Below are 25340 nucleotides of genomic sequence, written 5' to 3' on the forward strand. Positions count from 1 at the left end.
AGTGTGGCCATGCCAGGCCCATGCCAATCATCATCAATGGCTTGATGAAGTGCAGGGTGACAAAGATGAAAACTGTAAGAGCAACAACCACCTACTTCTACGTCCAACACCTAAATAAGCCTTAGTTCTGTAGGTTTACTTATCTGGAGGGGTTACTTGTCATGACTGAAATTCTCACAGTTATTTTATCTGATAAAAATGAAAACAATACAAAGCTTCCGTGAGTCTATTTCTCATCAAAAATATTTACATCTGAATATACACAAAATGAGCTGTGAGATATATAAAAAGAACACATGAATCTATAGAGCTATACCATTTACATTTATAGACCCTATACAAGACAGGGTATTTTAATCAATTTACACACAAAGAAAGAAAGGCTCCAGAGTGATGTCTGATTCCAAGGACACTGAAAAGGCCATCAGTATTATCAATCACTCCCAGGCTACATGTCCTATTCTATGAAAGGAAGGAAGAGTAGATAAATTTCATAGTTAAACACAGAGGCATACATTGCCACCATCAGCTCCACCCCCTCAGCATTAGATTTTTTGGAAATGATATTATACTGAATTTATGAATATTCTTATGCCTGAGTGAGGCTATCTTTGTAAAGCAAACCATGCCAGGATAAGTATCTCCTAAAGACCTGTATGTTTATTTCTTGGCTCTTGCCCCTGGAAATAGTAGAAAATTTGAAAGGTAGAATTTTGTAGGGAAATTTTCTTTTGGTCTTTAGGGAAGACAGGGTGAATTCAAAGGGAATTCTTCATAAAACTTCATCTCATCTTCTCACCTCCCACAGGAAGCAACTTGTTCTGGAATGTGCTCCCTCCAACCCCATAAATTACCTAAGTGACTACTGATTTAAACCTCTAACACTGAAAGCCCAAATAAACCTTTCCTCTTGATAGCGTCAGGAGATGCTCCCATTTTTATGTGTGTAATCAAGGCTCAGTCAGTATTATTCACAAAAATCGCAGTGTCCGTATACTTAAGTGATGGTGGAACTACTATGTACAGGGACTTATCCAATGGTATGGAGTCTACATGACCTTCTATAGTGTCTGACAGTTGACCAATAATCATTACCATCTGACTGTGATTATTTGTGTTACTGTTGATGACATATGAAAGGTGGCTCATATAGTAACACTAAAGAAAATGTGTGAGCTACTCTGGGATGGAGGACAAAGAAAAAGATCTTTTCAACTTGTAGATTTAGTGAGGATGACATGGTGAAAAGGTGGACACTAATTCGTACTAAATTTCATGAGGACATGAAGACAACACACTGCAATTCGTGTGATAAGAATAGACTCCATTTCAGATTGAAAAGTGGCACAGCTTAAAAAAAATGGAGACTGACTTTTCAAAAAAAAAAAAATGAGACAGCGTAGAGGATCTAGGAGATGAGAGAAATTGACACATTTATGGATGCTCTGTGACACAGCCTGTATTTAGCCCCTCTGCTGCCTTGTGCCAGTTGATTAAGGCTGGGAACATTTTCCCAAGTTGTGTGAGAGAAGTACAGCTGTCGTGTTCAGGAACTTGAGCGAGGAACGTATGCTTCCTGCCAAGCTTTCACTGGGTAAAAGCTCAAGTCTTCACAAAACAGAACGGTTTTAAAAATGATTGGAAAGATTCACTCGCACTGACAGATGGAAAGTATCAGAGATTAAGGAAGTGTATCTGTGTATGCATGCACATATGTGTAAATGTGTGTGAGTTCACCCACACTCCCACACATGCATTTGCAAAGGGAGCTGTCAATAAAAGTCGTAAATTCAATTAAGCAGGTTGGGCTTCTCTGTCATCAATGTGTTTTCGAACAAAATAATTTTCTCTAATGGATAATAATTACAGCTATTTTCTTACCAACTTATATGTTTCAGGACAAGGATTTCCCATGTTTTTGGCAAGCATATAGTGTAAAGGTTTGCAGAACCTGTGTCAAATATCTATTTGCATCTCTGTGTGCATACAGGAGCATACACACACACACACACACACACACACACACACACACACATGCCACATGTGATGTGTCCATGGAGACAAGAAAAGTGAAGGATTTTCTGGAGCAGGAGCTGGAAGCTGCCCGACATGGGTATTAAAACCTAACTTAATCCCTCTGCAAGAACAGGAAGTACTCTTAACTACTGAGCCAGTTCCTGTTTCAAATATTTCACACACACACACACACACACACACACACACACACGCACGCACGCACGCACAGACACATACAACAATTTGTCCTTCTCCCATTATCAACTCATAAAATGGCACACACTAAACCAAGGAAGGTAGTTGATGGTTCAAAATGATAGTCATGAATTTCCCATTTGAATAGAATAAACATGGTTTTTCTCTTTGTTTTGGTAGTCTGTGGATACTTTAATCTCACCTCCTTTAGTGGGATGATTGGAACAGTCAAGGTAACTACAGCAACAGTCAAGCTGTTTTATGCTTGCCTGAATGCTGACCAATAGTAGAATATACCCCTGCCCTCTTTCCTGTTTGCACAGGTAGAAGCAGCCAATATAGAGTTACAGGTCTGACATGACTACTATGATTGAGAACCCTTCCAATGGAAAGAACTCACTTTATTGAAAATTTGGAACTAAGTCAGAGAGCAGAATATTAGTGTTCCTGAAGTCAGAAACTGGAAGTACATGTGTGATCCTCTCATCAATCACACTTGAATAAATTTTCTGGCAACCTGGTAGATGCTAGAGCATCAGTAACTGCATGTCAATGAAAGAGGCACAGTACCTATTATCAGTCTAATAAAACTGTAAAGAGCTGCAATCAGGCATGTTGGTATTTATAAGCACCATCCTCTTGCCTATGAAGTAAAGCATACCACCTGCATAAATGGGATTAGAACTGTCACGTTGGCTTTTCAAAAAGCTAACGAGAAGAAGAATACATTTATATGGCCTATGAAGAAGAAATATTTCAGATTTTAAAACTTGGACTTGATCCCACAATCCTAGGGTGAAGATATAGACAGGAAAATCAAAGTGATTTATTGCTGTCAATGGTAGGTAAAATCCTCTATCTCTCTCAGCTCTGCAGCTGAAAATTCCAGAGAGGTTAGAAATACAAACACAAGCTGACAGAGAGTTGCTAAAACTTAAACCTGTCAGTCCTCCATGTGTGTGCATACACATATATATGCATACACACACACACAGACACACATATGAGAGAGATAGATTATAGAGATATGTAATTTAAGAAAGGGGTACATGAGAGGGGCCAGAAAAAGAGAAGTGAAGGGAGAAACAATATAATTAAATTTTATTTTATTTTTTTGTAACTATATTTTAATTTGAAATTAATTTCATGAGGCTCAGCATTCATTCTGTCCCTTTAAAAGGAGAGAAAACCAGCTCCTCATGAATATAATCATTTGAAATATTTTCAAGTTTAGGGGCTGTGGATACAGCAGTGAATAAGAAAATTTCCTATGGACACACAAGAATGTGAGTTCAAATCCCCTCTTACCCATGTAAAAACTAGACACAGTTATATGTGCCCAAAGTACAGTGTCATGGACATTTAGTGGGCATGACACTTTGGATATAAAGCTTGACACTGTGGATCAGTACATAGAATGTGTCACTGTGATATGATCACCCGACTCATCTCAACTAGAAAAATAAAATTAAGAAGTCACAGAAATATAAAAAACAATGAAGAAATCAAAGGTATTAACATCTCTGCAATACCCCTTGCGCTCTCTCAAATTCATGAATCCTTTTTCTTTGTTTTATCCCCATACACAGATACACACACGCAGGCACACACACATGCACATGTACACACAGTTTTAAATACAAAATGTAACCTATTCCATTTTTATACTGTTATCTTTATACATATTATCTCAGGGCTGAATACTTAAGTATTAATCCAATGGAGATCCTTCCATGAAGAGGGCCTTCTTCAAATCCCAGTATTCCCCAGTCACCCATAGTTACTTGTCTAGTGGTGAGTTCCTGTGAACTTTCCTCCTTCTGTGTTAGCATATCCATCATGTCATCACTCTGGCCTTGTTTAGGCAACTGTGACAATGAGCCTTCATTAATATAGTCTCTTTGACATTTCTAGGAGATATAACTTTTAGGAAACTTCCTGTTCCTCTGGCTCTATGGTTCTTCTGCTCCTTTTATGAAATGATCCCTGGTTCAGGACTTGTGTTAGAGATGTATCAATTGAGAACAAGCAACACATGATTTCTAGCTTTCTGTATTTTGATCTGTTTTAGTTTTGTGCAATGATATATTTCTGTTGGAAAAGATAGGTTCTTTGATGAGGTTAAGAACTACACTTGTCTGTGGGTATAAAGATAAATATTTAGAATGTAGGTTCATCTTCATTTCACATGTAAGAAATAGTTCACAACCTGAATTTCTCTGACTAAAGATTCTGCTTCACAAAATATGTCAAGATAGAAGACAAGTTTTAAATCAGCTAGAACATTTGCCCAAGACCCACCTCATAGAGGACAACTCTCCAAAGTGTGCAGAGAAATTTCAAAACTCAACAATAAGAAGCCAAATAATCTAATTTGCAGATGGGCAAAAGACCTTCCTAGGAACAGACGCTTCAACAAAGAATACAATCATAGAATAAATAAACACACAAAAAATTGCTTAACATTCCATAAAAAAATAAATTTAAAGTGTAAAGAACAAAAGGTATTATATTTTCATTTATTCAGAATTGAAACAATTCACCCCATAGGGGTAAAAGAAGCTCCTACAACTTACTAGGCCAAGAAAAGCCAGAATGCTGCGAGATTCCGACAACTCCCCTCCAATATTATATAAGCAGCAACAGTTGCTTAGGAGAAAAGATTCTCCCGCCAGCTGAGCAGTCTGCAAGAAGCACATGGAGTTCCAGGGTTTCTGCTTTCCTGATTCCATGTGAAAGGCTAGATTTCCAAGTGATGTGGCTGCCTTGGGTCATCATGGTCCTGCAAGAACAATATACACTTCGGTTCACTAGACTAGACTTGGTAGAATAGTTTAATTGTTCTGTTCCTGTTGTTGCTATGGTATTTATTCATGTGTCCCAGAAAGTCAGACAACAGTGAGATAATGCTGTAAAACCTATTTAAATAGCCAAATTTCAGACACTGACAACACCAAGAACGTGGAATTAATAAATTCAAATAAACTCACAGCTGAGATGAACGCAAAATGGCTCAGTCACTTTGGAACATAGTTGGGCATTTTTGATAATTTCTCACAAAATAAAAATATACTTAGTGTATGCCCCAGCGATTGTCTTCTCTAGAATCCACTCATACAAATAAAGAGCATGTCTACACCAACTCCTGCACCTGGATGGAAACAGTGGTCTTGTTCATAATTGCTGAAACTAAGATGCAACTAAGGTGAAATTCTATAAAGGAATAGATAAGTAAAGAGGTAATCTAGACTCTGGGCTATTACCCAGTGCTATCAAGAAATGAACTGTCATTCATGAAAAAAAAAAAAAAACATGGAGGAAACTTTACCTGTTACCAAGCATAAGTAGCCTTTCTAGAAGGACTATGAACTGCCACTGCATGTTTTCAATTGTAAGGCATTGTAAGGACTGATGGCAGAAAGACAGTGCTATCAAATATTAGTACAGATGACTAAATGGCTTTCTAAGAGGGACGACTGAGGCAAGCACAGAGACTTCCTGGGCCAGTGAGACTATGAGAATTACAGTGGTTGGTGCACGCCATATTCCATTAGATGAGCAGCACCAATGGTGTTCCCTAATGCAGACTGTAGACTCTGTGGACACATAGGCATGGGTTAGCTAGCTGTCACAAATATAGTCACTATATAGCAGCACCTGAGGCGCTGATGATGGCTAATAAGTGAATGACAATAAGGGAGGGACAAGTGACAATCTCTGCTTTTCTGAGCAATCTGTTTCTGAAAATTTCCACTAAAAACAGTCGAAGTACCCTTGCTTACATGTGAGGCGAATACTCTTCAACAAACACATTGTAGAAGAGACGGGGCTATAAGAGGGAGAGAAAAGGTCAGAAAAAATATTTGAGGAAATACCAGTTAAAACTATGGACATTTCATGAAACACATTAACCTACACATCCAAGAAGCTAAAAATTCTCCCACAGGATAATTGCAAAGAGATTCACACCCACTCACACAAAATGATGAGAGCCAAGGAGAAAAAAGAACATCTTGTAGGCTGTAACAGAGAAGTGACTCATTATACACAAGTGACTCCAACAAGAGTAACAGCTAACTTCTCATACACAAAGAGAAAGATTAAAAAAGAAAGAAAGAAAGAAAGAAAAACACAACACTGAGCACATAAGCCTTTCAACAAAGAACTTTATATTTGGAAAAACTATCTTCCTTGAGAAGAAAAGACAATCAGCATAGAATGGAGGCTCAGAAATTAAAAATGAAACTATCATATGATTAGCCCAAACTTGCCATATGATATCTATCCAAAGGAAGTGCAATCTGTGTTAAGATACATTTGCACTTCTATGTTTATGGCAGTGGTCTTTATAACAACTACAAAATGTAACAACCAGTATGTCCCTAAGTGGATGAACGAATAAAGAATGTCTGCTATTTATATACAAAGAAATACCGCACAGCCTTTAAAACGATGAAATCTTGTTATTGGTGACAGTATGACTCTGTCAAGAAATCATTTTAATTAATGAACTAAGACAAGCACAGGAAGGCAACACCATGTAATCTCATGATACATGGAACTGAAACTTTAAGTCGCTGACTGAACTATGGTTATGCAAGGTAAGGAAAAGCTCAGACAGGGGAAGGCTGGTCAGTACGTGGTACATTATGGACAGGAAAGACATTACTACTGTCCTAATGTGCTGTGAAAACAGAAAATTCTCTCTCTCTCTCTCTCTCTCTCTCTCTCTCTCTCTCTGTGTGTGTGTGTGTTGTGTGCATATGTGTGTGTGTGTTTTACTGGAAATTGAAATTATATTGAAATCATGTTCATCCTGGACATTGTCTCTATCTTAGAATCTTAGATATGTGTCAGTCCAATGTGGATATTGACTATTTCCACCTGAAAGGTGTGATAAATGTCTGGGAGGCAGCTATACTTACACTCACATAAACATTGTATATGTGAATTTAAGCATCATTTAGGACTCACACACATAAGCATGATTGTTATAGATTGGTTGGAATTTAATAATAAACAGACTCTCAGATAAAGGTAAGATAAGTCACTGAGAACAGAGCACCTTACTTGTTTTATGAAATGAAGTTCTTAAACATTAGGATGAATTACGTGGGATTGTAATTCGAGTCCACAGGATAAAACAGAAAGGCCCAGTGAGTGCAACTGTGCAGAGAATTAGTCAAGATAACAAAGCAGCTCATTTTTTTCTCTTCTAAACTTTGAGTGATTTACAAAGTAGTATAATGTATTGTGCTAGGTTGTTTGCCTTCTGTAAGGTACTCAGAAACAATGTTCTCAAGGAAACAAGTGTTAAGTATTCAAGGAAGAGGCTGGGCAGTGGTGGCACACTCCTTTAATCCCAGCACTCGGAAGGCAGAGGCAGGCAGATTTCTGAGTTCAAGGCCAGCATGGTCTACAGAGTGAGTTCCAGGACAGCCAGGGCTACACAGAGAAACCCTGTCTTGAAAAACAACACAACACAAAACTAAACAAAACAAAAAACAAAAACAAAAAAAGAAAAAGAAAAAAAGTATTCAAGGAAGAAATGAGGAGAGGCGGAGCACGTAAGGGCTCATATCATAAGCTGTATGAATTTATAGTTGTTCTTTTTGCTTAAAGTTTCTTCTTAAAGGACAAATGACATCATGAATTTCTGCCTCTCATGTATAGACAATACATATATAACAATAATAGAATAAAAGGGGGGAAGGCAATATATAAAAGTATCTCCATTGTATATCACTGAGACCAAATATGAACTGAAATCAACTGCAGCAATTTAAGATACATTCTGTATAGCTGGAGGAATCCTTGGGAAAATAACCCCGAAATAATAATAGAATGATTAAAGGAGTTACTGCATTAAATGTAAAATGTGTAAGATAAAAAGGGTATAGAGGACATAAACCCACAGGAAACAGGAAGTACAGTGGCAGCTCTAAATCAATATCATACTTCAACAATTGAGGCAAAAGATGGAAATCATCACGGTGGGAATTTTAAAAACAAGCATTTTGGGAATTAACAATACAGAGAGAAAACAGAAGAATGGGCACAGTAGATACAAACAACAATCAGAAATGAAGAAATTAACAGATGGGGTGACTACCATTACATTACTTAGGTTATAAAATAAAAACTTTTAGACATAAAGTAGGCATTATTTGTGATAAAGAGTCTATCAGCATTATTAATGTTTATAAAGTTTAAAAAAATACCCTAAGGTGAAGAGAAAATAAGAATATCAAAATTAAAGACAGAACCAGAAACTGTATTAATTGAAGGATTAATTCCCTGGTTTCAATAATGGGTCACGAAACTTGCCATAACACAAACATGAGAATGAAGAAAGAGAACGCTGTAAAAAAATAACTCAGACAACCGTGCCCTGTTCCACTTCGCAGTAGCAGAACACCCTTTCTTTTACAGTACAAATGGAACAGGATCTGCTTTTACCATATGTTAGACAAGAAAAACCAAGCATTTCTAATTAAAAAAAAGAAATGCAATCACAGAAAGCATATTTTCTGATTATAATTTAATGGATTAAATTAGAAAGCAGCAATTTATATCTGGGAGATAATGCACTTGTGTGGAAATCAAACAGCATTTCTCTGAATAACCAATGTACTAAAAAGGATAAAACAAATAAAGTTTAAAAATAGCTTAAGATAAAGAAAACACACAACAAATCATGCACTTAAAAACGTGTGCTCACTTGCCAGGTGTGACAGAGTACACTTTTAGTGACAGCACTGGGGATGCAGAAAGAAGCTGATCTTCGTGAGTTTGAGGTCAGCTTGGTCTACAATGTGATTTCCAGGTCAGCCAGGGCTGCACAGTGAGACCTTAGCTAAAAGACAAAACAAAACAAGAAACCAAATAAAAATAAAAGAAAATAAAAAGCAAAGACTCACCAGAAATTTTGTAGCTATAAAATATCACACACCCATGGAAGGGGTTACAGAGATATAGTTTGGAGCTGAGACAAAAGGATGGACCATCCAAATACTGCCCCACCCAGGNGTCCATCCCATAATCAGCCACCAAATGCAGACACTATTGCATATACCAGCAAGATTTTGCTGAAAGGACCCTGATATAGCTGTCTCTTGTGAGGCTATGCCAGTGCCTGGCAAACACAGAAGTGGATGCTCACAGTCAGCTATTGGATGGAACACAGGGCCCCCAATGGAAGAGCTAGAGAAAGTACCCAAGGAGCTGAAGGGGGCTGCAACCCTGTAGGTGGAACAACAATATGAACTAAACAGCACCCCCAGAGCTCGTGTCTCTAGCTGCATATGTAGCAGGAGATGGCCTAATCAGCCATCATTGGGAAGAGAGGCCCCTTGGTCTTACAAACTTTATATGCTCCAGTACAGGGGAAGACCAGGGTTAAGAAGGGGGGAGTGGGTAGGTAGGTGAGCGGAGGAGAGGGTATAGGGGAGTTTGGGGATAGCATTTAAAGTGTAAATGAAGTAACTACCTAATAAAAATTGGAAAAAAAATCTGGGATATGACATTAATTTTAAAATATGGTATAGATCTAGTTTTGTAGAATCTTTTGCACAAAACATAAAATGCTAAAAGGATAAACATAAAGTAATGGTGCATTTACTTAAGAAAAGAAAAAAAAACAAGAAGTTAAAAAAATCAAATGATATAAAATATTGTTTTACAATAAGAACATTTTTCTCATTATCTATTGTTATGTCTTAATGTTAAATTGTTGACTCCAAACAATAAAAGTGCCATTATCTAAAAAAAAAAAAAAAGAAAAGAAAAGAAAAAAAAGAAAAGAAAAAAAAGAAAAATAGTTGGGTCCTGTGATACAGCTCAGTTGTTGGAGCACATGCCTGACATGCACGGAATGCAGTGCCCAAAACTTCAAGGTCATCCTTGGCAATAAGAGTAGGTTGAAGATATTGTCTAAAAAGAGAAGAATCCAAGCATCAATAAACTAACTACGAGGACCAACCAAGACCCCAAAGAAAACACAGGCAGGCAAAAAGTGACTTGGATGGAAATAACTAAAGATAATAGATTAAAATCAATGAAGTCCACAGACTTATTCTCCAAAGAGTTGAAAAAAACTGAAAGCTTTCTGTACAATTATGAATGAAAAGAGAAACAATGCCTTATTTACGTAACTACAATACATAGAAATTCAGCAGGCTCGGTAGCCATGCCACAGAGGAAGTAAGTGGAAACAAAGCTACACAAACAGGTAAGATAATCATACACAAAGGATAAAGAAGGAAGTTAATACAAAATCTGTACATTTGGAGTTGTTCTCTTTTCTCTTCTCTTAGAGCTATTTTAAAGCCCATGAGATTTTATTAAGTTATTAAAGTCAAAAATTAAAGAGAAAATATCACTAGTAAACAGAATTGTACAGATGAATAGATAGATAGATAGATAGATAGATAGATAGATAGATAGATAGATAGATAGATAGATAGAGCCACAATGATTATGCTGTGAATAGAGCGGCCAGACACAAAAGATAAAACAGACAAATCCAAAGGATAATTCCTAAAACTGATTTTAGTAAACTCAGAAAATCTTAAACTATAATATGTAAAAATATCAAGTTAGTTATTCTGAATTCCCTAGAAAGGAGGAAATAAAGGCTTACATGTGTTTAGGGGTTATTTTAAAACCACTCAAAAATTACTAAATCTTGAAAACCTGTCCCTGGAACATTTTCCAAATTGTCTTGGGAGGATCCCCACATGGGGATCCATCACATATATAGTCACCAAACCCAGGCACTATTGGGGATGCCTACAAGTGCTTGCTGACAGGAGCCTGGTACAGCTGTCTCTTGAGAGGCTCTGCCAGTGCCTGACAAATACAGAGGTGGATGCTCTCAGCTAACCATTGGACTGAGCACAAGGTCCCCAATAGAGGACCTAGAGAAAGAACCCAAGGAGCTGAAGGGGTTTGCAGCCCCTTAGTAGGAACAACAATATGAACCAACCAGTACCCCAAGAGCTCCCAGGGACTAAACCACCAACCAAAGCATACACATGGAGGGGCCCATGGCTCTAGTCGCATATATAGCAGAGGATGACCTTGTTGGTCATCAGTGGGAGGAGAGACCCTTGGTCCTGTGAAATCTAGATGCCCCAGTGTAGGGGAATGCCAGGACCAGGAAGTGGGAGTGGGTGGGTTGGTGAGCAGGAAGAGTAGGGAGGGAATAGGGGGTTGTTGGAGGGGAAACTAGGAAAGGGGATAACATTTGAAATGTAAATAAAGAAAATATCTAATAAAAATAAGAGAAAGAATTCACCCCAAATTGCAAATGATATCCCACCAAGCATGAATAAAGTATTTTTTAATTAAAAAACACTGAGCACTATTTAGAAAGTATTATAGATTTTTTTTTTTTTTAACATGTAAAAGTCTGCCAGGTAGTGGTGGCACCCGCCTTTAATCCCAGCACTTGGGAGGCAGAGGTAGGCAGATTTTGAGTTCGAAGCCAGCCTGGTCTACAGAGTGAGTTCCAGGATAACCAGGGCTACATAGAGAAACCCTGTCTCGGGGGGAAAAAAAAAAAAAAAGATAAAAGTCTTCAATCTTTCCCTTATCTCTTCCATGAGTTCCTAGTCTCAGTCTAGTGGTTGGTTATAGCTGTCTGCATCTATCTCAGTCAACTACTGTTAGAGCCTCTCAGAGGACAGGAACTGAAAGGAATGGCAACCCCATAGAAAGTCCAACAGTGTCAGCTAACCCCTGGGAGCTCCCAGATACTATGTTACCAACCAAAAAGCATACAGAGGCTGGATTAAGGCCCACAGCACAGGGCACATATGTAGCAGAGGATTGCCTTGCCTGGTATCAATGGGAGAGGATGCCCTCTAGAGACTTGATGCCCTAGAAATGGGGATGCCCAGGGGGGAGGGGAGCACCCCCTTAAAGGTGAAGGGGAGGAGGAATGGTGTAAAGAACTCTGGGAGGGTGAACTGGGGGTGGGGCATTTGGAATGTAAATAAATAAACTGTTTTTTAAAAGGTAAGAGATAATGGAAGTCTATTACTGTATTAAAACAGTGTTTTCAGACATGGGAAGGGAGTTTACATGCATGAATGCACAGTGGCTATGACTGCTTGCACAATCCAAAATGAGATCTAACCAATTTGCACTCATGGTGGGGCATCTCAGAAAGTCCCACTCTTAGCCAAGGAGTTCTAATGACATTTGCTTTTGCAGAAAGGAGAATCATTTTTTTCCCAAGGGTGCAGCACTTAAGAAGCTATCTATGCTCCGATATATGACTCTACACCTATACAGATATAGATAACACTATGTGTGCTCAGTGGGATTGAAAAAAATATCATGGCTAGGGATGGATCAGAGATGCATCAAGGCTTAAGCATGACTATTGCTTTCAAAGAGGATCTTAGTACAATTCTCACCACTCATGTCTTGCAGCTCACATCCCCCTGTAACCCTAAGCACAGAAGGATTCAACACTTCTGGCCTCAATATGGAAATATGCATCTACATTCAAGAGCACACACCTTCATGCACACAAACACATGTATGAGTACAATTTTTAAAAGAAAATGAGAGGGAGAGAAATGCAACAGTGGGAAGCTGGCAAGAATGGTGTAGATAAAATCAAGGCTCTTTTTTGCTCAAAACACATTATAGGTATGTATTACATTTTCAAACAATCCATCTTAAGCTTCGTTCCAGGAATGTAAGATTCTCTTGATCTTTAAAAATAATCAACGAATGCTGTATAATAATGGAATAATGAACAAAAGCTCTGTGTGATGGTTTATATATGTTTGACCTAGAGAGTAGCACTATTAGGAGGCGTGGCCCTGTTGGAGTAGATGTGTCACTATGGGAGGAGGCTTTATGACCCTCACCTTAGCTGCCTGGTAGCCAATAGTCTCCTTTTTTTTTTTTCTTGAAAATAACATATTTATTAAAGTCAGTTATACACAGGCAAAGTAAAGGTGATCGCCATATACGTTCAGAAACATCCTGGAAGATGAAGGTTCTATGTGGTTACCATTAGACAAGAAAAACAAATAAATATCCTCAGTTCTGGAGAGGTAAAAATAAAATACTCATTTTCAATGACAAATGGGAATCCATAGAAATCCATTGAAAAATCTAAAAGAGCTAAAAAACATGTCAACATAGAAGATCAATGACATTGCTTATAAACTAAAAATGAACTCTCAAGTAAGTTTTAAAAAACAACCCACTTAGTTATTTTCAAAATGTAAGACACTTAAGAATAACAAAGAAGCAAATGGTTTGAACACCAAAAACCAAGAAAACAGGGTTAAAAGTTTAATGGAAAATAAATAGAAGTGAAAATATACCTCATTAACATAGATCACATAAATACATTGACTTAATACTGTTGCAATGGCAAAAATCCCCAACCTGGTCAAGTGAGACTTCACTGAATTCCACCTATTGGAAACTGACAGACAAACCTAAGATTTACTTGGAATGAAAAGTTCTCACTTAATACTTAAAACTGAGTGATAAACCAGGAGAACTGAAAGGCTTTCAGTTCTCACTTTCAGGATTCATCATAAATCACAGCAATCAGCAGTGTGGCTGGTACTTAAGAACAGATAGGAAGATCACTGAAATAGTATAGACAATCTAATACTAAAGCATTACACACATGGTTAATTAACTGTCTGTGATGCTAAAAGTAGAACTCACTGAGGAGATAGTCGTTTCTTCAATTAACAGTGGTGGAAAAGCTAGACAATCATATGCAAACAACAGATATGAACCCTATGAACAACCTATGCAAAAGTTAATTCAAACTGGAGTAAAGGATTAATTTAAAAGTTTAGACTATAAGATGATTATAAGACAAGTTCAAAGTAATCATTACAGCCATATTAAGGTTTTCTTTGATATGCTACCAACCACACAATCTAAGAAAATGGGCTACAACAAATTAAAAACATATTTTGCAGATGGCATCAATAAATTGGTACCCAATTCATAGAATTAAAGTAAATGTGTGACAAAAGACTTATTACGTGAATATGTAAAGAATTCTTTAAAGTTCAATAATATGAGATCCCAAAGAACTACCTTTCAAATAAACATAGGTATTTTCCTGAGTATAGGAAGGTTTCCTACAGTTACTTACTGAGAAAAATGAATAAATGATTAAAAAAAAAAAAAGCATAGGAAAAAGTGCTCAAAATGTTGTCATGAAAAAAATGCAGATCAAATGCTGAGTTAGATAGCATTTCACCTAATTTAAGTTGATCATCACTGAGAAGACAGATCAAAACAAGTGGTTGCAAGAATATGGAAGAACTAGTCCTTGTATCGGCTGGTTATATTCGTCAGTGTGACACAAGCAAGAATCATCTGAGAGAAAGAGGCTCAGTTGAGGAAATTCCTCTGTAAAATTCAGCTCTAGGGAATTTTATTAATTAGTGATCAACTAGGGAGGGCCCAGCCCATGGTCATTGGTGTCATTTCTGTGCTTGTGGTCCTGGGTTTCATAAGAAAGCAAACTGAGCCAACCGAGAGAAGCAAACCAGTAAACAGCACTGCTCCATGACTTCTGCATCAGCTTCTCCCTTCAGGTTCCAGCCCTAAATGAATTCATGTCCTGACCTCCGATGGTGGACTATGATCAGAATATGTAAGCCAAACAAACCTTTCCTCCCCAACTTGCTTTGTGGCCATGGTATTTCATTGCAGGCATAGAAGCCCTAACTAGGACAGTCCTCCCACATTTTTGTTCAAGGTATAAAGTGGCACGGCCATATTAGGGTAGGTATTGGGCTCCTGGGACTGAGGAAAGGTGGCAACATGTGTACTTAATACAAGTAGGTACATGGGATTTTCAAGGGGTTCAAAATATACTGTAATTAGATTTCAAGCATAAATTTTATCAATATACTAAAACAATATGCAATTGACCTGCATATTTTAATTTAGTGAGCTGAATGGAATGCAAGTTACACTTAAAAAGAAAAAAAAGAGCAAGAGAAAGTAACAATGCTTTCTGCCCTACTTATGAAAGTTGCGTTCTATCAAACTTGCCTTATTCTATTGGTTGGGAGTAAGTCAGATCATCCCATCCATAGTGAAGGGAAGCAAAATTCACTAGGGCATGAATGGCCCTACTTAAAGATCACTGTGGCTACCTTCAAAGTCCACTTGCAACAAAATAACTTTCTGGGTCAGAAAAATATTGATAATAGTCATGAACACCACTCTGTTGGACATTTTCCTGCATACATTTTTCCAAAACAAGTACATTTTATTATTTGTTAGAAAATGTGCATGAAATAATTATCAAGCAGAAACTCATTTAAACTCTACTTTAAGAAGATATTTAATATGAAACTTTATACACATTCAAAACCAGTACAAGTGCTGTAATATAGTTAGAAATTCATGTGGGTAAAATTACATGAAAAACACTGTGGACAAAATCTTTTTAAAATTGTTATTAAGAAGTCTTGGTGTAGTCCTAAATAAATGACTAGTTGCTAGGAGACATCAAGGACAAGCTAAAAACTAGTAGGTGATCTTCCTGAGATAGTTCTGCCATAGACTATAAAGTTAATGAAGGATGCACTTTTCTAGACAAGGCCAAGGAGATTACACCAGAGGAAAGATTCCTGCTATTAATACACTTTTGACTAGGTGTTAGCCAATCCTTTTAAACAGATTCTACAGAACAATGAAGACATACTGTCTTGAAGTGACACTTTATAGACAAATACATGATTTCTTAATTCTTAGTGGTGACTCTATAAGAATTTCTAAAATTATATATTAGTAATTATTAAGCTCTTTTATAATAGGACTGCTATTAAGTCCTCTCTAATAATCAAAATTGCAATGAGAACCTGCCTGTCTTCAAGTGTCATGAGTTAATTGCTTCTGAGATAGCAAGCAGGCATCTAAAACTTAGAGCACATACCAAGAGGTTGTAAACCATTAACCAAAGGTCATAAAAAGGGAGCTAATGATTTACTATAGGTGAAAAGACAGAAGATAAAATATTGACTGGGTTTATCTATATGAAACTTCACTGATAACTTAGTCACAAGTTTTATGGTTTTTAACTTTCAGTGAACTTGTCAAGCTAGTGACCTGATAATGAACGTTGAGGTAGATAATTACTCTGAATGGATATGTATGTAAACATCCTCTGTTGCAAACTTCTTTTTCAGTTTATGATTTGAATTAATGTTTGAATAGCTATGGAACTTTTGTAAAAAAGGGATGCTTGAATAAATCATGTGATTTATTCTGGAAAATTTTAAAAAAAGACAAGGAAGGATTAGAAGGCACAGCATTGGGAGTAAGGGCATTGGGAGTAAGGGCATTGGGAGTAAGGGCATTGGGAGTAAGGGCATTGGGAGTAAGGGCATTGGGAGTAAGGGCATTGGGAGTAATGGCATTGGGAGTAATTGTATTGGGAGTAAGGGCATTGGGAGTAAGGGCATTGGGAGTAATGGCATTGGGAGTAATGGCATTGGCCCTTTTTTTTTTCCTGAGACTTCTACTAAGAGGCTGGGAGTTAGAGCTCACAGTTCCTGCAGAGATAGAACAAGGGCTACTTTACTTAATCTCCCCCTGTTTTACCCTGAGGCTCTAAACACCAGAGACTTTAGCTTCTGGCTTCAGAGGTACTCAGACAGGCAGATCAGCTACTGAAGCAAAGTGGCTTAGACTTAAAATAGGTAAGCTTTTCCTTATTATACAGCAATCCTAATGTCTCCTGCCAGTGCTCTTCGCTGTTGGCTTACCTCAAGCACAAACCAAGAAAAGAAGTGCCATGGCTGGCCACCTTCAAATAGTCTTTGTGCTTAGATCAATTTTTAAGATTCCAAGTTCTAAAGCCCTTGACCATCAATCATTCATCCATTTTAAATACATAGATCACATACTTAGCACCACTAATTATCAAAGATTATTTAAAGTAATATTAATTGAGATAGTGCTAGTGCAAAAGTAGACTATGAGACAATGAACAGAAAAGAGTGCCAGGAAATGACCCAGGGATAAAAAGACATCTATTTGCAGCAGAATGGGTATTTTTATATCAATGGGAAGGGAGGACAGGACAGAAGACAAGAGGGATGGAGAGAGAGAGGAAGAAAGGAAGGAAAATAGAAATATTATTAAAATCTCAGACAAACATCATTCAGGGACTTGATCCACTGCCTAAAATTATAAAGATATTACATGATAATTCTGGAGAAAAATCTCCATTATTTTTAAATGGATAAGTTACTGGCTTTAAACGAGTTTCATTAAGAAACTAGATTGATTTATTTACATCCCAAATGCTGGCCCTTCCCAGTGACCCCTCACAGAGTCCCTCCACCCATTTCCATCCCCTTCTCTTCTGAAAAACAAACAAACAAACAAAACATCAGACATGTATGGGAACAATAGAGAACACTTTATCTGTAGGGAACATTTTACATTAAATCAAGCAATGCCATAAGAACATGGAGAGTGTGGCTGGAAAATGGCTCAGCAATTAAAAGCCTGTACTGCTCCTATAGAGAACCTGAGTTGGACTCCTAGCATTCATGTAATGTAGGGCAAGTTACAACTGCCTGTTATCCTAGCAGCAGGACAGCCTGCTATCACATTCTCTCTGGCCTTTGTGGGCAACTGCACTCAAAGGCACAACCCTACCCTAGACATGCATGTACACACAACTAAAAATTCTCAAATAAAGTCTTCAAAAAAGTGAGATATAACGCCAGCAACATACAAAACAGAAAAATCTATAATCTATACAGTGGACAAGGCACTCTTCAAAATAAGGAAAAAGCAGAAAATTCAATGTGAAATAAGAAAGAGATATATACTGGTATTTCTCAAAAGTACAAAAAAAAAAAAAAAAAAAAAAAAAAGGGATACTCCATTAGTGGTAGGGAGATGCACATTAAAACCCAAATAAACACCCATTAAGCCACAGGGACATAGCCACCAAAGTGCCACAAATTAGAATATAATAGTTTTTCTGGAGGATCACAATAGGAAAGGTCCTAGAAATGTCCTCTTTATTGTTTTTTTTTCTAAGAAATAAACATAGATATTGGTTTTATAATTGCATGTTAAACTATGCATATGCTTTATTTTTCTTTACTTTTATTATAGTAGGAAACTAAAAGTGCTTAAACACGAAATTTATTTCTTTGTGAGGAGGCTAGTGACCACAAAATTACTTCCAACTTAATCTGCTATTAGGTATACACTTGCTCATTTTAATGTTATGTTATGACTTTCACTTCTTAAATATGTATGTAGGGATTGTTTTATCATTAATCTTTATAGAGTACAACCTGGAAAAGTCAAGTACACAGCCTAATCCACCATGGAATGCAAGGGTCACTAGGAAAGATTTAAGTGTTATAATGAATTGGAAGTTCAAAATGATTTAACTCTGTAAAGAAGGGGTCAGCAAATCACAGCTTGCGGGCCATTTCTGGCCAGCCACCTGCGAAGTGACTGCTAGAGAGAAAAGAGTGTGTTTTAAGCTTAAAACAGTTGAGAAAGATATGGGGATGTTGCTCAGTGGTACAGTGCTTGATCAAAATGAGTAATACCTTGCCTTTTAAGTCCAGAAACTAAAATAATTATTTTCTAATTAAATTTAAAGGATAATGTTATGTCTTTTGAAAGTTACATGCAGTTCAAATCCCAGAAACTAAACTAATTAATTAATTTATTTTCTAATTAAATTTAAAGGATGTTATGTTATATGAAAGTTACATGGAGTTCGAACTTTGATGCCTACAATGTTTTACTGTGACACAAACAGAGGTTCATCCGTCAGTTTCAAACCAAGGCGTGAAGTAACCCTGAGAATCTATGGCATTAAATGTTTATTTGTATTAAAATCTGTGATAATTGGGATAAAATGGAGTTTTTACTTCTTGATAACTTTTATTTTACTTGATAATTAAGACATACTGCACACAACTTCAAAACTGGCAAACTACTGTGGTGGTGATTCAGAACAGAGTGGAATCACTACAGCTCTTCTAAGAAACAGGCGCGCCCTCTAAATCATTCTGCCCTCTGCACTGAGAAGCCAGCCTACTTCTGGCTGCTTGCAGAGTGCGGGACGATGAACTTTCACCATCTAAATAGTAGTGTAAGCAGCAAGCCCCACAGATGCTAGCATCTGTCTGCCACCTTCCCTTGCAGCAACAAGAAGAGCTTCCAGAGAACTAGGCATCCCTCTAAGGGTTCCAGAAGTTCCGAGTGGTGCTGGATTTGCTGATATTAGAAGATGTGTGCTTTGATAAGTTGTGGGGGAAGAACGGATCATCTGGGATTGGAATTGTGAGTTATCAGATAGCCCAGGATAAAGATTTGTATAGTTCTTTGTCCTCAAAATGGGACTACTAAAACCTTCTTGGAAGAATCTTATGGAGAATTAAGAATACTCCATACAAACTTTCAGCAAATAATAGCCATTCCATTGAAATAACTCAGTAGTATTCATAGTTATCCATCCCTACGGCGTCAGAGAAAAGGGAACAAATTGTAACTGGCATCTGTGGTATTATTAGACTTCATCTCTAAGTTTCTGAGATCTTAGGAGGGAAGAAATAATGCAGAAGCATAATTAATTAATTCAGAAAGACAGAATAAGGAAGTCCCCTGTCAGCTCTTCAATCTTGCTAAGTGATTTATCAGCCCCTTGTCCCAACTCTGCTCTGAATTCAGTTTTATAGTAACCCTCCCAACCACTTAGACACCTCTGACTTAGCTATCTCAATTCACTTTACAATTTCATAGTGTCTAGAACACAAGGTTAAGAGCCAAGGACTCAGCAAATTACCTAGAAAATAAAAATCTCTTAAATGGCCTCTGTGCAAGGGGTTCTTCGGGCAAGGGTTCACCCATCAGGCCCACTTAAAAAGAAAGACAGTTTCCAACCAAGGTGTGAAAGAACCCAACAGAGTAAGCTCCTGGTATTAACTGTTTATTCATAGGAAAATACTTGATAATTAGGACAAAGCATGACTATCTGAGAGTAAGAATGACTGCAATTAAGGGGAAACTGAATTAAGTTAGCTTTCAATTTAACTAGGTATAAAATTAGATTAATAATGTATTGAAACATGACACAGCAAATTATGCCCGTTGCTAATTCTTGGTGTCTTACATTAGGAATCCTGTTTAAAAAGAATAGAGAGGTAAGAGAGAAAATTATTTAAACATTATTTTCAACAAAGGAGGACACCATGCAGAGAAAAATTAAAAGTCTCCATTCCTATGGAGGTTGAGGAGCAGAAGTAGGGGAATTCACATCGTGGAAGGGCTGTCTGAGCCTGGTCATGCCAATGACTGAGTGCTTCCCACGGGACTACAGGACTAAGATTTTACACTGTTCTCCATGTCTGAGTCTGGGCATGGAGTCTGTGGAGACATATATAAATCTTCCCTGCCTCAGAGAAGCCAAGAAAGAAATTCAGACACCCTCATGAACTTCTAAATGATTTAAAGATCAAGGAAGAGCTGGTAGCCTGTAAAGAGCTCTCAAATGTTAAAGATAGACAGCTAAGACAAGGACAGCACTCAGCAGTTTCCAGGGTTTTCCGCTGTCAGGACACAGAATGGTTTTCATCTAAAGTGTCAAACAGCACATAGGCTTCTCGTGTTCATCTTCAAGGAAACTGGAACGAAGTTAAATGAAATGTCCTCAGGTCCCACAACCAGAAAGTGACAGAAACTTTAACAGTTTGTCTCCAAAAATTCATGCTCTAGCTCTGTCCACCAGTTTGTGTTACAAGAGTTCTCACCTCCCCTCATACACGTTCATTTTCCTAATAATGGTACATGGATGGTTTTATTTTTACTTTTTAAAAATGCATTTTATTTTTTTTAAAGATTTTTTTATTAGATATTTTCTTTATTTATATTTCAAATGTTATCCCCTTTCCTGGTTCCCCTCTGAAAACCCCTTTCGTCTCCCCCTTGCCCCTGCTCACCAACCCATCCACTTACCCTTCATGGCCCTGGCATTCCCCTACACTGGGGCATAGAGCCTTCACAGGACCAAAGGCCTCTGCTCCCACTGACTACTGACTAGGTCATCATCTGCTACATACACAGCTGGAGCCATGAGTCGCTCCATGTGTACTCTTTGGTTGATGGTTTAGTCCCTGGGAGCTCTGGGGGATACCGGTTATTTCATATTGTTGTTCCTCCACTGAGGTTGCATGCACAATTGAAAACTTTCAATTCATGGTTGTTACCTCCCTTTGTTTCTCTGCAGGATCTGTGCCCTTATTTGCTAGATAGGATATTTATTTCTGAGTTCTTGGAGAACATGGCTAGCGTTTAAGGAGTTTTCCTTCTATACTGTTTACTGTCGTGTGACACACTAAGAAATAAGCAGAATATGTTCTAGCCAGAAGGTGGTATCTGTGGTGTACTGAATTCAATGCACCGTGTTTCAGCAAGTGACCTTTTCTGAGGATGTTCCTAGTCCCATCTAAATAGGATCACTTTGTTCAGGTTTGAAGGTATAAATAGCCTCCAACAGCTGCTGTGTTAAGAGCCTCAGCTGGTAGCTTATGGGTTGTGAAGAGGTAATTGGATTACGTGTAGTCTTCTTTAGCCATGAACTAATACTAGCTAAATGACTATTGATGGGGTCTGGCTGGAAGAGGTAGGCCACCAACATCTTCTTGGGTATCTCTCTGCCTGCCCCATTTGCAATGATGTCATCAGCTTTACTTTTCCACACCCTTCTGACCTGGTGCCCTGCCTTACTACAGACCCAGTAGCAAAGAGCCAAATGATCATGAATTGAAACCTTTTAAAATACAAAACGTCTTTCTCCTGTATGTTGATTTTGAGGGGTGTTTGTCATGGAGATAAAAAGCTAATTGAAATAAGCTTTTATTGCAGAATGGAGATCCAGCCAAGGTGGCAACATAGACCAAATTAAGATTTGGCTTATAGTTTCACCACTTATTACATATATATTAACCTAGTCCACTCAGCTGCAGTGTTCTCATTTTGAAGACTGTGTCCTACTGGGGATTTTATGCCCTTTTCACAGGCTCAGGCTCAGTTTGGATCTGTTAGATCACTGCAGATGATTGAGTCCCACTATCACCTTTGCACTGAAGGGATTGTTGAGCTTTGACCATGTATTTTATTTTGCCTAGAATTGAGGCTAACTCCTGAGAATTGATAGGTATGCCCCACAGTTAGTCTTATCAACCTCACTAGAGCCCTAAAGGTTTTGCAGTCCTAAAGGTCTGCTTCTCCTAAAACATCCTTGTTTGCACATGAGGCATCTTTCCAGGCCCTGGAGAAGCACAGGAAGGGGAACTCAAGAATGGTCCCTGGAGACTGCATTTCCATGTCACTCTTGTTGAGCTGACTCTACGTGTTGATACAGCAGTGCTCTCCAAACTGCGGGCCCACGAGAAGGCTAGAGACTCATAGAGATGAGAAAACAGATTAAGATGCTTAGATAGCATTTCTCAGTTCTTACCATCAGGAGAGAAAGAATTCATGGGGAATACAAGGAAAGTAACTGGGAGGGAGTTTATCACAAAGCAAAGGATGATTTAGGATTTCTTGAGAAAGTCACTTCATCTAGGATTTTTTTTTTTTTTTGAGACCATCTTGTAAGCCAACTTTAACAAAGAGGAGAGTCATTCAAGACCAAGATTGCCCAGTAATTAGATTTACTCTTTCTTCCCGTGAGCAGTTATACAATTTGCAAAGATTCCATGGCATCTGACACAGGAAGGGAGCAGACAATAGTGTAATTCTAATGCTATAGAGCATTATACCCAAAATAAGACTAGTTATTTGGTTGTGTTGGGCCCAGACAGCTTTGGGTGGTTTGACAATTTTTTCATTTGAAGAGTACAGGAATGCTGTAATTTCTATGTTTACATGAGCCACTAGCAACAGTGAAATTTGCCTCTTTTTCCTGTGTTTTTCAGTCTTATTCATAATCCTCCCAAATCTGTCACTTTACAGATTATTGTAGAGCATTTCCTCTACACTAGGTGATTCAATGACTGACACTGTCCACACTAGTGTTCATAGTCTCTCTTGAGACTAGAAAGGCATCCTTTCCCTAGTCCTTGATGTAAGAACCTCTGTTAAACCATGCCTTCTTCATCAAGAGGTGGCTCTTTCCTCAAACTTCCAAAGGAGCAGTGGCAGAAGAAAAGCTGCAAGTACAACTGGAAAGGGATGAGGTATTAAGAGAAAAATTAATATTTCAAAAAATCTTATTACATAAATTGGCACGAGATGACCATGGCAACTCATATACTCTTCTTTCACAAAGAAACAGATTGTAAAAACAACCCTCTGGAGGAAGAGGTCTGAGGGAATCACTGATCCAGGCTAGCTTGAGCTATCTAGTGAAACATCTCAAAATGAAATAGAAACAGACACATGAGCCTGTGCACGCATGTGTTTTTGTGCGTGCGCGCGCGCACGCGCGCGCGCACACACACACACACACACACACACACACACACATACGGGGAAACTGAAGCCTAGGAAGACTTAAGTCTCTTGTTTATACACACAGAAATTGGCCTATTTTTCTAGTTACAGAGATTCAGCTTCTTCTGCTTTGCAGCCCCATCTTACATAGCTGAAGATGCTGAGGCAGGGTCCTCATACACCATCATATATGGTTTCTACTCTAATGACTAAACCATTAGCTAGGAATTTGAACCCAGCGGTATGAGTGCTTTGGGGGCTAAAATTCAATGGTTGTGTGTTTCTGCCTGATGTTATGCGTGTTTCAAGATCCCACTGACTCCTTTTCTTTTCTCCTCCCCCATTCAAACAGTGTCTGAAAAGCTGAAATAAGTGAATTGAGCCCCCTTTAAAGCTCTCTGAAGGACCCTCCGATTGCATCAGAGTAGCTACATAATAGTCCTGAGAGGAGGTTTTCTCCATAATTCACTCAGAGCACAGGAGCTGGACAAGAGATACATAATTTATACAGGCAATTACACATCAATTGGTTATTAAAAGTGCCCTCATTGAGATGTACTATATTGAGGACACAGAGATAAATCTGGTTCCCCAGGTAACCAGCTACAGCTCACAGAGAGAAGGCAAGTTTTCTGATTTTTTAGATTGGTGATGCTTCTCTTGACCCTGCTATTCTTTCTGCTTGCAGCGTGGCGCTCTGTCTGTGTGTGGGTGACTGGAGAGAGAGAACAGTAGTGAGAAAGCCACAGGATGAATGTTAGCTCCATGCTTTTCTTGGAGTTCTCTCCTCCTGGGAAAAATAATTATTCTCCTAATTAATTTCACATTCACCCAGGATTTCTATTCATTCATCTGTCTATCCACTTAAATAATAAGAACCAATACTGACAGCTGAGCTCAGTGCTGTAGAAGTTATAGGCCTTGGATGATGTCATCTTTCCCTTTGACTCAGGACTGTTTAGTGAGGGCAAATATGCGGCAAACAAATAACTGCAAATGTTTTGAAATGTGAAAGAAAAATGAAAGGAGATACAGATGAAAATGTGGATCAGGTCACTGGTTCTCCACAAGACAATTCGAAAGGGCTTCACTCAAGAGGTTAAAGATAAGCAGAGGCCTAGGAAAATAAACACGAGTTTACCAGATAGAGAGGAAAGGCATCTACAGAGAGGGATATGGATGTACAATGCTACACAGATTTTCAACTAATTTAGATATCCCTCTGCCTGCCAGAAAGATGTTTGTGAGATTCACTGGTCCTTGCAAACTTCTAGTCAGTACTATGTAGGGAATAAGAGTTATTCTGTTACTAGAAGGCAAGGACAAAATATCCTAAGTGAGAAGATGTCTGTTGATACTATTAGAGAATTACCTTACATTTTAGGTTTTATTTTGTTTTTAACTGTTACAGAATGAACATACGATTTAGCCATATAGATCATGATTCTTTTGAACATGGGAATACATGACTTGGTGCCTTAAATACGTAAAATTTCCTTTAGAAATTGATTTATTTAAATTCAGAAACTTCGTGCAGCAAAACTAGAGCCTGACTCAGAAATAGGTAAGTTAAAAGCCCTCTAGGTAAGAATTTTGAAAATGGGACTCAGACAACACCCTAGAAAACTGGGTTAGTG

This window comes from Mus pahari, chromosome 10, assembly GCF_900095145.1.
Source record: "Mus pahari chromosome 10, PAHARI_EIJ_v1.1, whole genome shotgun sequence".
NCBI classification, from domain to species: domain Eukaryota; kingdom Metazoa; phylum Chordata; class Mammalia; order Rodentia; family Muridae; genus Mus; species Mus pahari.